This window comes from Eptatretus burgeri, chromosome 2 (genome assembly GCF_056783735.1).
Source record: "Eptatretus burgeri isolate ZD-2024b chromosome 2, Ebu_testis_v1, whole genome shotgun sequence".
NCBI classification, from domain to species: domain Eukaryota; kingdom Metazoa; phylum Chordata; class Myxini; order Myxiniformes; family Myxinidae; genus Eptatretus; species Eptatretus burgeri.
The window spans coordinates 61,032,916-61,047,741 of record NC_140962.1 but is presented as its reverse complement, the minus strand read 5'-3'; the positions used below and the strand labels follow the sequence as shown (position 1 = coordinate 61,047,741).

Here is a 14,826-nt window from a genome sequence, read left to right as displayed (position 1 = left end):
GATTGTTAAATATAGGATTAGCCCAGATCCCCCATTGAATGCATGTTTAGCCAGGTTGTTCGGTAAATGGATGCTACATGTGTGTCGGGAGGTGTAAGAGGCTGTTCATCGTTGGTACATTGGTGGTGGATCGAGAGATTCTTCTTCTTCCTTCCTCTCTCCGGACAATGGACTCCACCCAGCGCTGAGAGGGGGAGTGGCCGAAGGAAGGAGGTGGAACTGAAGGGAGGAGCCTGTGGGCTTCGAGGCGAGCGAGCGAAGGAAAGACAGTGGTGATTCTGCAGAGGGAGAAACTGAACCTGGATGCAGGTTCTGCCTTCTGTGGCTTGGAGAAGCGAGCCAGGGCCGAAGTAGAGGCAGGGAAAGGACTGCATAAGGTCTGTCTCTACTCGGCTGGATGGGAGACGACTGGTGGGAGTCGTGATCTGCTGTGTCGGGGACGGCTGTCTGTCTGCGATCTGCTTCGTGAAGGAGGCCTGGTGAACAGGCCAGGCCTGGACTTGTATGCTGGACCTGGTGAGAAACCACCTGAAACCCACCATCGACCTGACTGTCTGGTGCAGTCGACTTTGCGGGGTCTGAACGTGCCGAGGCTGCGTGCGTGAGGGCGGCGACACATGGACGGGCGCCATCCTGCCACGTGGCATGTTCGAGCTTTGAGGCTCGAATCCGTGGATATCGGCTTGTCACGAGCCACATTCGTGCCTTTGACATTTTTCCTCTCGTCCATGAAACGTCAGCAAGTACTCTGTGTCTTGTCTGCATGTTGTCCATGTCTTGTCTGCATGACGTTTAAGGTTTATCTCATTAGAGTTCCCTTCGAAACCCGTCATCCGTATCTCCCTAGTTAAGAACGGGTTATAGATTAATGAAAACGTTGTCGTGAATGTTTTGCTTGTGTCGTATTCCCCGATGTCCCCAATAAATCTGGCTGATTCGTATGAAGTTGGCGCTTTGAATTGGTTCATGCCGCGTCGAGGAACGATCCGCTTAATTTGGATATAAAAACGAAAACGGTTACAGACTGGTAGACTCCGCTCGGTCTCTGACAAAACCAGCCTGTAACCGGGGTCTATTCCCCCAGCTGGCAAGGTACAGGTGTATTTTGGTATCGTGATTCGAGACGTGTAACCCGAGAACTGTGCCGAACCATCCGGCGTTATAACCCCGAAGACAGCGGTGGTTGGGTGCGAAAACGCAAACTGGGTACGGTTGGCGATTGACGCACTCGTCCGAACCCCCTCCCCCCACCCCCAACCGCTGAATCTTTAACAATATATACACATAGGAAATGTCATGGGGTGGCTGGCCTTGGTTAACCCCCGGCCCAAATTGTGCTGACGGGCTGTGAACACCGCCAGCCCCTGGATGGCCGAGTAGTTCCTTATGAATACGAGGTGGACATGTTGATCCTCGAATATTTTAACACGTGGTCGAAGGGCATGGGGCGCAATGACATGGGGGCAGAGGAGCATGGGAATTAAAACGGATGTCAGATCAGGTCAGCTTTGGGAGTATGCGCCACAGCAGCGCGTCGCTGCGTCTACTTTCTGCCGGTACTCCAGGGTCCTCCCTCTGGCAATCCCCCAGACAGATGCCTGGCTCATTCCCATCTTCTAGAGATGCCGATCAACCTGCTGCAACCACGAGGCACGTGGTCGGCCCATTGGCCTCCTCCACTCACGAGACTCCCTCCCCCAAAGAATCTGGTGAGAAGGATCAGCATCAGGAAAACGAGCCACATGTCCATACAGCTGCAGCTGACACTCACGGACTATGCAGGCAACAAATCTCATTTGAGTCTCTCTCAGCAACCGCTCGTTGGATACAAAGTCTGACCAGTGATAGCCAAAGATTCTCCGAAGAGACCTGGTACCAAAGGAATTAAGTGTCCGTCTCAGATCCCTGGTCAGAGTCCATGTGTCACATCCACAGGGAAAGACTGAAAGCACCAGGACCTGAAGACTCGGACTTTCGTCCTCCCGCACAGGTACCGGCAGCGCCACACCCCATGATCCTGTGAATCCATGACTCCCCAGGCCCGACCCAGACGTCTTGACCTCTGGCTCACAGCCAGCAAGGACATGAATATCACTGCCAAGGTTAGTGAATCTCTCCATGACCTCAACATCCTCACCACAAACAGGCACAGACAGGAGAGAAGCATCCAAGATGCCATTGAAAGCCTGGATCTTAGTTTTGACCCAGGAAACCTGTAATCCCAGCGGTCCGACTCCTCTTTCAGCACGTCGAGGGCCCGTAAAAGGATATCTCAAGTCTCCACAAAGATGACTGCATCATCTGTAAAATCAAGGTTAGAGATCTGGACATTCCCAAATGATGCACTGCAGCTTGATCTCTCTGACATCTTCCCCAGAATCCAGTCCATGCAAGTGCTTAAAAGTGTGGGGACCAGTACACACCCCTGAGGAACTCAATTAACAACTGGAAATAAGTCAGAGATGGTACCACCACATCTCACAGCACTCTCAGTACCAGAGTATAGTTCAGACATCAGATCGATCAGTTTCGGTGGCACCTCACGAAGACCAAGAATCCCCCAGAGGGCATCCCGATTCACTGAATCAAACGCTTCACAGAGATCAATCTATGCTGCAAGCAGCCCCTGCCAAAACTCTCGTCTGCGTTCGGTGAGGACCTGAACAGCAAGGATACGGTCAATCGTTGACCTCTTTGGTGTAAAGCCAGACTGCTCTGGATGCTGGTGCTCAAGCAGATGGTGGCGAACCCTATCAAGAATTATACAATCAAAGACCTTGCCCCGCACTGAGAGCAGTGTCACCCCTCGGTAGTTGCAGTCCTAGTGATTACCCTTCCCTTTCCAAAGATGGACAACAAGGGCCCTGTTCCAGTCAGTTGGGGATGAAGCCTGTGTTCCAGGCAGAGCACAGAACTGCATGCAACGACACGTGTGCAGCATTTCCACCAGCCTTGAGAAGTTCAGCATGGATGCCACAGATCCCTGGAGCTTTATCACATTTCAACCGGTTCACCGCAGCCTGTGTTTCCACAAACAAAGGTGGACCACAGTTGATTGGAGGGTCAGCAACAGGGATTGTAACACCCCTGACGTCCAACTCGACAGCTGGTGGAACAGCCTGATACAACCGCTCAAAGTAACCAGCTCAGCGGGCCTTCACTTTGGACTCCTCTGTCAAGAGCCTACCACTCTCTGCTCTAACTGCAGTGCACCAAGGGATGGGCTTGGATGAACGCAATGCACGAATTCCCCTGTAAGCAGGATGAGAATCACTTGACCACAGGTGATGCTCTACCCCCTCACAGAATCCTCGCACATAGGCCTCCTTGTCCACCCTGAACGCACGTACAGTTTTACGCCTCAGCTCCCTGAACAGCTCAGCTCTGCCATTCAGCCTGGCCCTGCGACTGGTCAATGGTATCCAGTGTCCCTTGAGAGACAAAATTCTTCTTCACCCTACGGTGAGTTCCAAGACATCCACTGGCAACATCAAGGACTGTGGTCTTGAAGGCACTCCACAACTCTTCAGGATCTCCCAAAGCACCCAGATCCCCCAAATCTCCACTCAGCCTGTTCGCAAACTCCTCAGCTATCCACTCATCCTTGAGCTTGTCAGCATCCAGCCTAAACTGGGATGGTACCATTCTCCTGGATTTTACGTGCAATGGAAGAGTTCCTACAACAAGCCGGTGTTCAGTATTGAGGAACTGAGCACTCCAGTAGACCCTGCAGTTCTGGATCGTCCTCCAGTGATCAACAACGAGCACATGGTCAATCTCCTTTGCCACACCACCAGCGTTTGAATACCAAGTCCAGCGATGAGCTTGTGGGCGCTGAAACGATGAACCAGCCACCATAAGTCCATGACTTCTTGCAAAGTCAAGGAACTTAGTGCCATTCTGGTTCACAGTTCCAGACCCATGGGGACCAACACGCGTCTCATAATCATCCCGATCAGTTCCAGTCGATGCATTGAAATCCCAAGACTAGAAGTGTTTCTCGCCTGGGGCAGTGATCAACCATAGAATGTGTCCTTCATGGTGAGATCACTCGCCTCAGTCGGTGCATATCCAGAGACCAGGGAAATGACACCCAAGGAGTGACGGATACTTAGTCTCATAATGCACTCGTTGACCTGTGTGACCTCAATTATCATTGGAGTCATCTTATTGGACACAGCTACAGCAACTCCTTGGGCAGGGTAACCATTAGAGCAACCAGACCAATAGTACGTGTAACCTCCCGCCATGATCTCGCTGTAATCCTTTCTCTGAACCTCAGAGAGTGCTGCAATACCGATGTCCAAACTCTTGAGCTCAGATGATAACAGAGAGAAGTGATAGGGATCGGATAGGACATTCCTTAGGGATCGGACGTTCCAGGCACCCATCCGAAGGGGCTGTCTCTGGTTAACCCAAGGATACCACCATCTGGTGGACGACGCCTCAGCACCACTCTGACACTCTCTCCCACCATCTGACCCGGGAATATTACCCCTGGTTTCCCTCCTGTCATCAAAGATTGGGGGTCCCGAAGGCTTTGCCCCAATCCCATCATCCGTTGAACTGCCCTACAAAGGGAAGTTGTACAGGAGGTACTCCCACTGAGTGGGTTTTCAGATTTTTTTTTAAATTCTTCGAGAATGTTTTGTGGAATCAAGGGTTTTACAGTGGCCAGAGTGCAAATCCTGCAATCAACCTCCTAATAAGAAGTAACCCAACTGCAGGATGATGTCCACAGACACAATCTGGCACTAGATATGGATGGCCGTTGGCTCATAAGGAGCTCCACCGCCCTTTGACAGGTTTTGTTTTTAATCCTGCTGGGTATCCATATCCAAACACTCCTCACCAAGAAACCTGGTGGGGGAGACAGTTTTGTCACGGGCAACCTGACCATGGAACAGGTTAGTACAGGTTTACATGATACCTGAAGCGAGTCACAGATCTGATCTGATCTGGCCTGACCTGACAGTGAAGGGATGTGCAGGGGGTTTATACTCGAACCCCACTTCAAATCCATGAATACAGTTTCTTAAAATGAACACATTTCATGAAAATAAACAAATATTTCCAAAGGACAATAATTCGAAAGATAATGCTCATAATATGAAATGTATAGATCCTTCAGTCGAGGTGCCGCCTCATCCAGAATAAAATACGTACAATGGGGAAACAAAAAGAAAACCATTCCTTTCCTCTATTCTTGAACTTTGCTTCGCCCAGAGCTCTTCATTGTGGAACTTGGAATCAAGGTTCTCCTATTCGCACGTGCAGACGTGCACAAAATGGAGCGGGACAAATGCACGCCAGGAAATCTGCGAGCGGCACTCTGCACCAAGGCTCAGAGCACCAGCGTAATGGCTTCGTGCACCGATCATCCTCACCGACCCAACCACGAGCCGAAGGCCACGCAAGCCAAATCGCCTCAACATGAATAAAAGGGTCGTGTTGTCCTCGGCGTGCGCTCACCCTCCGCTCTCGCCTCTCCAAAATCCGCAACCCCCTTCCTCTTTGATCACGCCTCTCCAAAATGTGCCAGCCCTGAACCTCGCTTCTGATTCTCTTCCGAAATCAACTCTGCCTCGTTCGTTCCTCACACTGACCTTGTGCGTGCGCTCTGCCGATCTCTAGTCCTATTTTGCCGCTTGCTTCCCACACCCTCTTCTTCTTCAGGCATCACACCTAACAATCCTCACCTCCGGGATGTGGCCTGCTCGCACAAAACCCGGGAAAGCGGGGCTTCTGCCTGCTCGGCTCGTTTGATTGAGGGACGTGTTCCCCAACTTTATTGCCGATCTTGAAATATAAAAACATGGGGAACTATAGGAGGGCACTCGGTAGAGTGCACAGCCCCGCCACATAATTCCTGATCCACGAGAACATATAGGGCCAAATACATTTTTGAAATATCATGCTATACAATACTATATCGTTTTTGGCCCAATCTCTCAATGGTGAAGAATCTCTTTAAAAATTAAATAATTCTCGTATCCAGATCCGTATTCGGATCTTCACCAAAATTGAATCAATTCGTCCTGGCAGCACACCCAATCTGTCCTCCCAGTTTTGTCCGAACCCACAACTTTTTGAGAAATCGTGCTATATATCCTTTTCACTAGATCTCTCAATGGTGATGAATCACTTCAAAAATTATTGGATCCGTTTCTTCACCAAAATTGAAACAATTCCTCCTTGTCACAGACCCAACGTGGCCACCGTTTATTCCGAATCTGTCCCAACTTTATTGAAATATCATGCAATATCATTTTTAGCCCCTTCTCTCAATGATGAAGAATCACTTGAAAATTAAAGAATTATTGTATCTGGATCCAGATTCGGATCTTCACCTAAATTGAATCCATTGGTCCTTGTCACACACCCAAACTGTCCACCAAGTTTCGTCCAAATCCATCCATGATCTTTTGAGATATTGTGCTATACTGTATATGGTTTTTGGCCATATCTCTTGATGGTGAAGAATCACTTAAATATTATCAGATCTGGATCTGGATTCGGAGCTTCACCAAAATTAAGTGTTGCTCTCCTTGGCCCGTCAAATATACACTTTTTTTTTTTTAGAACGATTCCTTGAAAACTGTGGCCAAAAATCGTGTGACAGACATAGAGACAGACAATTGCCACAGACCAACATACTTGGCAAAAAAAAAAAATTTGCCAAGTAAAATGGACTTTGTGGGGCTTTAAACGATAAATGGGAATTTGGCATCCACTTCTAAAGCCATGGCTTTGGCAAAGGTTCCAAAATGCTGATGTTATTCGCACACGCTGAACAGCCATGGCAGTAAAACACGCACGTCTTAAGTCATGACGGCAGTCACGGCACACGACGTCACGCGCTGGTGTTTCTGTTCTCCCAACGGGATGAGAAGGGGTGCTGGCAACCCAATCAAAAGCATTTAATTACGTAATAACCCCGAGAGGGAAGGTGCTATTCTTAACGTAAATTGCAGAGATAACTATTATAGGAGGTTACATGCTTTGTTTGTTTCAATTTTGGCATGCGGTTGATAAAACTGCAACACTATATTGTTAAGGATTCAGCGGTGGCGGGGCTCGCACCCTACTCTCGACAGCCAAATGTTGAATATTCGGCTTCACTTAACCACCGCTGTCTCCGGGGTTATAATGCCGGCTGGTTCGGCACAGGCCTCGGGTCACGCGCCTTGAATCGCGATACCAACGTACACCTGGACTTTACCAGTTGGGGGAATAGACCCCGGTTACAGACTGGTTTTGTCAGAGAATGAGCAAATTCTGCCAGTCTGTAACCATTTTCGTTTTTATATCCAAATCGAGCGGATCATTCCTCGGCGCGGCACAAATTAATTCAAAGCGGCAACTTCATATGGATCAGCCAGATTTATTGGGGACACCGAGGAACACGACACAAGTAAAGCATTCACGAGAATTGTTATAATTAATCTATAACCTGTTCTTAACTAGGGAGCTACGGAGTACGGGTTTCGAAGGGGACCCTAACGAGATAAACCTTAGACAACATGCAGACAAGACACAAAGTACTTGCTGATGCTTCATGGACGAGAGGAAAAGTGTCAAAGGCCCGAATGCGGCTTGTGAGAAGCCGATGTCCATAGATTTGAGCACCCAAGCTCAAACACACCGCGTAGTAAAATGGCGGCGTCGTCCATTTGTCGTAGCCCTCACGCACGCAGCCTCGGCGTGTTCAGACCCCGCAAGGTCGACGGCACCTGAGCGAAAGATCCATGGTCAGCTCCAGCTGGCTTTTCACAAGGTCCAGCATACAAGTCCAGGCCTGGCCTGTTCACCAGACAAGGCCAAATCGAGGTGTTGGGCTCCGTAGGCTGTGTCCGTGGCCGAGGAGGCACCGCCGGCCGAAACCACTCCTCCACAAAGTCGATCGTCCGACTCGATGTGCAGGCGGCCTCTCCCACTGCCAAAATGGCAGACTCGACAAGCAGGCAGTTTCTCTTACTGCCAAATGGCAGACTCGGTGCGCTCAGTTTCCCTCTCGCCTCTCAGCCGACTGCAGTTTCACTTCTCCTTTCCGGCGCTCACTCGCCTCAAAGCCGACTGGCTCCTCCCTTCAGTTTCACTTCCTTCTCTAGGCCACTCTCCCTCAGAGTACTGGGTGGGGACTATTGTCCGGAGAGAGGAAGGAAGAAGAAGAACCTCTCGGTCACCACCAATGTACGAACAATGAACAGCCTCTTAAAATCTCCCGACACGCATGTAACGTCCATATACCGACCAACCTGGCTAAACATGCATTTAATGGGGGATCTGGGCTAATCCTATATTTAATAACACACTAAGGGCCATTTCCACAACAATATATATATATATATATATATATATATATATATATATATATATATATATATATATATATATATATATATATATATATATATATATATATATATACATACACACACACACACACACCTGTGCAATGCAATTCTCGTATGCAAGAGTGGCAATATATATTTGTGTGTGTGTATATGTATAGAAATATATATGCAGTGCCATGTTTATGCTGCACGCATGTACACCAGGTTATAAGGGTACGAAGCCTTACAGGCTGGGTAACCTATTGTTTTTCTTCTGTTTATTATTATTACCTCCACCACCGAAGGTGGAGGATATTATGTCTTTAACCCTCTCTGTCTGTCTGTCTGTTTGTGTGCAGGATATCTCAAAAAGTTGTGTACGGATCTGGATGAAATTTGGTGGGCAGGTTGGGTGTGTGACAAGCACAAACTGATTAGATTTTGGTGAAGATCTGGATCCAGAAACTATAATTTTAAAAAAAGTGATTCTTCACCATTGAGAAATAGGGCCAACATTATTTATAGCACGATGTCTCAAAAAGTTTGGGATGGATTCAGAAGAAACTTGGTTGACAGGTTGGGTGTTTGACCGCGACAAATTGATTCAATTTTGGTGAAGAGCTGAATCTGGATCTGGATACGAGAATTATTTAATTATTAACGTGATTCTTCACCATTGAGAGATGGGGCCAAAAACGAGATATAGCATGGAGTTTCAAAAATGTATTGGGTCTGAGATGTTCTTGTGGATCAGGCATTATGTGGCGGAGGTAAGCTCACTCCCAAGTGACCTTGTAGTTATCATCACCATCATCATCATCATTATTATGCAGGCAATTTATGGGTTGTTTTTTTTCACTTTAAAATTCATTTTCTCGGCAACCGTTACTCATTGACACAATTTTCACCGTAGTATGTATCTATTTTCGTACAATATTTGATTGATAATTTTGACGTCATAAGTCACGTGGTATAGGCGCCATCTTAAAAAAATATATAAATAGCGCAAAAACCTTGGACCCCTGTACCTCCGAAACCGCACCATGGAAAAAATTGAAATTTGCCACGTGGCAATAACTAACTCCTCATGGAGAAGTGTGATTTTTCGTGACTTTATCGGTGAATTGTTATCCTGGTGAAAACTCAACATTGAGAACGCTGCATCCGAAAAATTTGAAATTTCTTAAGCGTCATCTATGCAACAACTCACAGAAGAAAACGAAAATGTCATAGGGCACAGGGTTCAGCAGCCATGTTGTTGTTTTTTTACTTCTCCAGAAGTGCTGGACAGATTGAGGTGAAATTATACACACATATTCTCCAAGACTAGAGGATACACATGTGTTGAATAATTAATTGTTGGTCACATGGTTTGTTAGCCATATTGGATTGAAAATAAATATTAAATAATGTTTTTTCTGGAACCACTTATCCTATCGAAGCAAAACTTTGTAACTATCATCTAATGCCATTGCTGCATAAAGCGTTAAAATTATGACATAAGTCATGTGATTTGGTGGCCATCCTGGAGAGAAAACAATGCACCTTATCCGATTAACAAGCACGATCCCCTCCCACATTGGAGGCAGAATGTAAATTTATGATGTCATCCGTCACTTGGTTCGTCAGTCATATTGGTTTGAAAATTAATTTTTTTTATTTAAATCTTCCTCTTTGAAACTGCTGAACAGATCGAGGCGAAACTTTACAAGTATGACCGCCTGGCCATGACGAACATAATGTTCCATACTCTTTTTGACATCGGTCGCATGGTTTGGCAGCCGTATTGGATTTAATGTAAAATATTATATAATGTTTTCTCTGGAACTGGTTTATCAGTCAATGTCAAACTTCAGAGTTATGACCTAGGAGACATGGGCAATATATGTTTTAAATTTCAACCCAATTGGTCACAAGGTCTGGTAGCCGGAATTATTTAATTTGAAAATGAGAACTTTTAGAATTTTTTTTGTATAAGGCTCACTTGGGCTGCGCGGTGTGACATGCATTTGAGGGTACATGAGTAGCATTTCAATTGATACCGATGATGGCCCCAGGGAAAAGGGTCAACTGTATACATAATTAATAGAAGGAACGTGACCTGTTCCTCGGTCCATAATTTGTGAATCTTGTGTCGTAGAGAAACATGTGGGGCCTCATTTTACTCAGGGGAATCCCGCATTACCCTCTGCACCCACGGTGTCCATATTTATTATTTTGCGTTCAGATTATTTAAACACTAATTCAATTGATATTGACTATGTAGTCAGGAAAAAGGGCCAAGTACTCACATAATAAATAGATTGAATGCGGCGTGTTACTCGGTCCATAACTCATCAATCCCACCTAGTAGAGAGACATTTAGGGGGTTTCGTATTACTCGGGGGAGTTCCGGTTTACCCCTATGGACCCATGATGACATTTGTTTCTTTGTGTTCAGGTTATTTAAACACCAATTCGATTGACTCCGACTATGAATTGAGGAAAAAGGGCCAACTGCGTGCATAATATATAGATTGAACACCGTGTTACTCGGTCCATAACTCGTCATTCCCATGTTGTATCAAAGCCAGACGTCTTGGTACCCAATCATCACTGCCAGCAGTTATAAAGTGGCCATTCTAGTTTTATTATTTTTGGAACCGAATGCATCATTATACACACATCAATAAAGGGAGAAGGACATTCATTAGGACTGTTAGGAGACAGGTATTGCAAAGCAATTCTCGCACGTGTTAAACATGATCTCCCTCTCATAAATCCCATTTTGACTGCCTTTTGAATTTATTTAAATGTTTCCACATCGGATCCCTAATTAACATCTGATATTTTTCTCACAAGTGAAATTAAACAAACAAGTCTTTATAGTTCTCCGATTACTCTTTCGATCCTTTCTTAAATTACGATGTTACATTAGCTACTCTCCAATCCTCTGGTACCTAATCTGACTACAGTGAGCTATTAAAGATATCCATTAACGTCTCCCTTATCTGCTCAGCCACCTCCCTCGATACTCTCGGGTGCATATTATCTGGCCCCGGAGCTTTTTCTTCTCCTCGCTTTCCTAGCTGTTTGTTAACTCCCACCACTCACCTGGAACTCTTCGAAAAGACTTTTCTCTACTCCTTAATATATTCTCTCAGCTTTTGTTAATTCCTCAAAGTTAGATATTGAAAGTGTCTAGACTTTATTGAATCTGATCACCCCCTCCCTGCTCTCGACATTACTTCCAAGAATGTTGTCATGTGCGGATTTAGAAAGACAACTTTTAACCACACTGTCCAAATCGTTGATGTAAATTACAAATAATAACAGTCCTTTTACTGATCCATGAGGTACCCCACTATGTAAACCTGCTGCACACAGCCACGCTTTGCTTCCTTTCATTCAGTCAGTTTTCAATCCATTTACCTGCTCTCCACAAGCTTGAACCCAAGTTCACAACCTTCTCTGTGTTACATTATCAAATGTCTTGTGAAAGTCGAGATGCATGACACCCACTGCACTTCCCTCATGCAGTCAATCAGAAACTGTTTTGTGGAGCTCCAATAACTTAGTTGAGCATGTCCTGTCTTAACTAAATTCATGCTGACTGCCTTTTATTAGTTTAAATTTATTTAAATCGTTCACCATCCGATCCATCAATAACGTCTCCAACATCTTCCCCACAATTGAAATTTAACTAACAGGCATATATATATATATATATATATATATATATATATATATATATATATATATATATATATATATATATATATATATATATATATATATATATATATATATATATATATATATATATATATATATACATATATATTTCTTCAAAAATGACGTTGCATTTGATACTCTCCAATCCTGTTCGCATCCTTACTCCAATGAGCTTTGAAAGATATTGGCGAACGTCATGCTTACCTGCCTCTGCCACCTCTTTTAAATATTATCTGGCCTTCGGACTTTCCATTTTCTTTTACTTTCTCTGTCTCTTTTACTTTCTCTACACATAACTGTGACTCCTAAAAAATACTCTTCCTCACCATCAAGATAGATTCTCTCGGTCGTTGTGTAAATGTCGAAGTAAACTAACTATTTGATAAATCTGCCATTTCACTTTCATCACAAACCAATCTGTCAATGTGTTTCCACTTCTCTTAACCTGCTTTGTAGCACTTAAATATGGGGGGGGAAAAAAACGAGTTATTTTGAATGTAATAAATGCTTCATCCTTATCCTTCATAGCACTCCGTCTCTCCCTGCTAAAGCACCCTGGGTGGGCTCTTTCTACTTAGATTTCTACTTCACTGTGATATACTTACTCTATCTGTACATTGTGCACTTGCTTCTTAAATAGTGCACATGTTTTTGATACTGATTGGCCTGCTGTTAGCTTGTCCTCATCTAAAGCACGCAGCGCTCTCTCCTCGTTCCCTCAAAGTTCGCCTTCTGTAAAACTAATAGCCTTGCTTTACAATTCCATAGTTTACCTTTTAACAGAATATTTTCACACTATGTTGTGGTTACTTGCTCCTAAATGTTCTCCTTTTTCTAAAAGAAGAAAAACAGTCTCGTCTTCCTCCACCTTCTCCACCATATTTAGATTATGACTTTAACAGTGGTCGAATACTGCATTCTCCCCCCTCATGGGCTAAACTACAAACTGGCTTAAAAAGCAATCCCATGCTAGATCAAGAAAATCCTCAGCTGCTCTGCCCTTTGCTGTCCATGGACCCATTCTATCCCTGGCAAATTAAAATTCCCCACAATCAACACTCTTCCCTCACCACATATCTTTCTGAATTATTCAGGAACCCTTCTTTCTTACTCTTCCCTCGCACAAGGAGCCATATAAAAGCATCCCACCTTATGGTGCGGAACATCACTAATCTATCCACACACTATGTTTGTATCAATACCCTCTGTTGTCGCCCCTTTCTCTCAATACAACGCCGTCGTTTACCTATATTGTGACACCCCCTCATATTTTCACTTTCTTATCACACCTATACATTTTGTAGCCTTCCAGTACTGTCCTCCAATTTCTCTCATTAAACCAATTTAGTCTCATTTACTGCAAATATATCATGCTGAACACTATCGACTTTCATTTCAAGCTTTTCCAACTTATTATTAAAACACCTGGCATTGGTATAAGAATTTTTATTTTTTTTAATTTTGACTTTTGACTTTGTGTAACATTTTCCCCCCCTCGCTCCCTTTACTAATCATATTATATCAGTTGCAGTTACTCCGTGTTTTGCCTCTCCACACTCCTCGATGTAATGCAATGTCAACACCGCATCCTTGGGCTTCGATGGTCTGACAAACAGGACCATTTATGACATCACCAGACTTGTTCTGATGACACTCAATAATTGCAATCCAAAATTAAAAAAAAGACACTACTTCCGCTTTGGACATGTCTGCCATTTAAGTGAACATGTACCCACATATATCTCCCTGGAATTTGCTACGAACCTTTACCACAGTCACTGACCTAATCGGACCTGACACCGTCCTTGAGGATGCCAAAGACTCTCTTGGTTATGCCAGTGCGCCAATGAGATTGGACTTAGCCCACGTGATTGTTGGCAAAAGGCGTTAGAATGACAGTTGTGGGGGTCGCTACGCCTCTTAGTTGGGAATGCGGATTAGTTGTAGTAGTAGTACCATCGTACTCTAATCTTAAAAAAAGCCTCAATTCTCACCGAAAACCTTGCTTCCAACCTCCTGTCTGTTTAGCCAATGGCCATCATTCTTGAAACATTCCCTTTACTGACAAAATGATTCCCATTGCTTCCGAAACACAAAACCTTGCTGCATTAAACATTATTCTTCCCAAAGGTCAACGTCTTTTGCTTTACTCATAAATTATATTCCATTTCCTATTCCCAGACGGATAGCAGAAAACATTACTTCACAAGTCTTTGCTTTCAGTTGGCGACCCAATAGCCTGTACCTATTTTTCAAATCCTCGAAGTAAACTTTCCCTCCATCATTTGCTCCTTTGTACAAATTTTTCTGATTATGATGTAACACAATGTAATTTAACCTTCCTTCACCATATTTTACTTCTGTTCCTTATAAGCAACACACAACTCCATGTTGTATGATCCGTCCTCGACGACAGTACTTGCAAAATGAAGAATCCACATTTTTAATATTTTCAAAAACAACTTTGCTTCATTCCTTCCAATCTCCACCCCATCTTCACCCCTGCCTGCACTCACTAAGATACCCTCTGACTACCTCATGAAGCTGGTTGAGAGAATGCCAAGAGTGTGCAAAGCTGTCATCAAGGCAAAGGGCGGCTACTTTGAAGAATATAAAATATAAAATTTATTTTGATTTTTTTTAACACTTTTTTTTGGTTCCTACATTATTCCACGTGTGTTATTTCAGTTTTGATGTCTTCACTATTATTCTACAATGTAAAGATAAAGAAAAACCCTTGAATGAATAGGTGTCCAAACTTTTGATTGGTACTGTA

The 14,826-nt window shown here is 44.4% G+C and overlaps 1 protein-coding gene across 2 annotated transcripts in view; it reads left to right on the top strand.

Moving 5' to 3' along the window:
- NEK9 (NIMA related kinase 9) overlaps positions 1-14,826 on the top strand; it is a 125,467-nt gene that overhangs the window by 50,310 nt on the left and 60,331 nt on the right. The window lies entirely within an intron of this gene.